The sequence below is a fragment of the Fukomys damarensis genome, unplaced genomic scaffold (assembly GCF_012274545.1).
Source record: "Fukomys damarensis isolate Sample0158 unplaced genomic scaffold, DMR_v1.0_HiC HiC_scaffold_16, whole genome shotgun sequence".
In the NCBI taxonomy this organism is placed as follows: Eukaryota; Metazoa; Chordata; class Mammalia; order Rodentia; family Bathyergidae; genus Fukomys; species Fukomys damarensis.
Genome location: NW_022900928.1, coordinates 2,180,105 through 2,182,475, shown reverse-complemented (window position 1 = coordinate 2,182,475; position 2,371 = coordinate 2,180,105).

The following is a 2,371-nucleotide window of genomic DNA, read 5'->3' as shown; positions in this document are numbered from 1 at the left end:
TGAAGTCTACGATCTTTTGACAGACAGCAAAACAATATGGTTTTTATATGGGATGTCAGGAGAAGAGTGAGGGGGGAATGATATCAGGAGTTAATAAAATCCTATTCTTTATAAACTTGGATTTGTTAGGGAAATAGAACCCTTCACCCATCTCCATTTCCGCAATCTAATCATTCCCCAACATGATTCGTACCTAAAACTCAATACAAAAGTCCACCCCAGAGGTCATGTGGAGTCCATGCAGTTGAAATAAAGTTCATTAATGCTAAGAGGGCTATTTACTAAGAAATCCTGCTTAGAAATAAAGACGTTACCAGGTTTAACATTTAACCACTCACCAATGGCTAGATAATGGGGCCTCTGGCCGCAATGACTTCTCTAAACACTGCAAATAAGTTTGAATTAAGTCATGATATAAGGCATCTTGGAACAGAGACTCACAAAGACAAATGCAGGCACGCTGACAGAAACAGAACTTGGTAGGGAAATGTTCCATGGAAGATCTCTGTTTGTTTTCTTCACTTTTATAGTTTAAAGTAAATCTTAGTATCATTTTACAACACTTCAGATTGTTATGACTTAGTGAAAGGTAAAAGAGAGGTTTCAGTTAGAAATAGCAAGAGACTAACTTTTTAAGTATTCTTTAATGTGACACAATGTCGAAATTCTTACAGATGGGCCAAATAGACAACTTTTGATACACTAAATATGTTAAATTTTGTTCATATTTACATTAATAAATACATTTATTAATTTTCATCAATTTTGAATCATAAGGAGATTCCTTAAGTCAAAGCAGTAATTCTCAAAGCATAACTCTTAAATTCAGTATAGCTGTTTATAGCTATTTAAATTTAAAATGTATAAGAGAGCCGGGGAAAAAAAAAGAACATGCTATTACTTTCTGAGAAGTTCCTCCTCTCTATAACTCTCACTTTTAATAAAAGTTTTAAAATGTCAAACTTTAGGTCTGATTTAAACAGTGCTTTCTTTCCTTGCACTTGAAAAACAGTCCCATATTTTAAGTTATTTTAAACCTTCCAGTAAGTGGAATCAAACCACAGAATATCAAATGAATGATTGCAGCACAATTAGTTATATTTAACAATCTCATCATATCTTCAAAATTAAGTGATATTTCCGTTGCAATAATGTAACTATAATAAAATATTTTACACCTGTTTTGTACATAACAGGTTAATAATGAACATTAAAGGAAGTCTGGCTTATAATTTTTATACTTATTAATACGAATAGCCTCATCTATGGCAATTACTAATCCTGCTTCTGAAATTAATGAAAGGGCAAACCAAACGCATTTGCAAAAAGAAAAAAGTTTCTCGTGGGAAGACGTTTCTAACAGGCGCGGAGCCCTTGGTTCCACGCCTCTCCGGGCGGCAGGAGCTGCGCTTCTCCGCGGCGGCCGGCAGGAGGTGCTGTGTCGACGCCGCCGCCCACGCTGCGCCCGCCGCCAGCCCCTTTCCCTCTGCACTCGGACTAGCGCGTGGTGCTTTGAAACACTCAGTTTTCAGCAGCCCGTGGCCTGGGATGAGGAGGCAGTTCTAAACTGGGGCCCCCCCGGCTCACAGTGTAAACCGAGTCCTTATTTAACTTGGTAGAAACGAGGGTTTTACTCTGAAAACCAAGTGCAAAGAGGAAACTCCATTTTTATTTTACAAGGGGACTCAATTATTCTGCTTTACAACGTGAATCCTCTCCTGTTTTAAGGTAAAAGTCCATGTAAATAGTTACAAAAATACAAAATTCTTCACACACGTGCACACACGCGCGCGCGAATTATGGAACAGGTGCATGGAGATTAAAAGACATAATCCGGTTCAACCTGGCTCAAACACATGAATTCTGCTTCTATATTTTACCCCTGAAACACACAAGTGAATAGGCATAAAAGAAGTGAGCTCCTCTCGATGTGAAATTAATTCACAATTTCATGTCTCAGAACGTGATTGGCTTTATTTTAGTCCAACTTCTGCAAGGCCGATCTGATTTCAGACGGGAGGGAAACAAGGAGGAGGCTGCGGTGCCTGGGAGGGAAGCTGCTCATCCTCTGGCTTCAGGCGCCTGTGCACGGAATCCCCACAGAAGGGGCCGCCTGTGCGCTGCAGGCGGCGGCGGGCAGCAGCAGCAGCAGCGCCTGGGCTCCCGACGGGCACTGGTGCACAAATCCCTCTGCGACGCGGCCAGTCACTGCCGCGTGGCAACCCGCGCCCGACCGCAATGCACAGCAAAGCAGTTCGCAAGCAGTGACTCACCTGAGCGTGCCACTCGTGTCCCTGGTGCCGGGCCAAGGGCACTCCTGGTGCGAACAGCTGAGCTCGGGGGCCCGAGACCTTCTCCCTCAGACACCGGG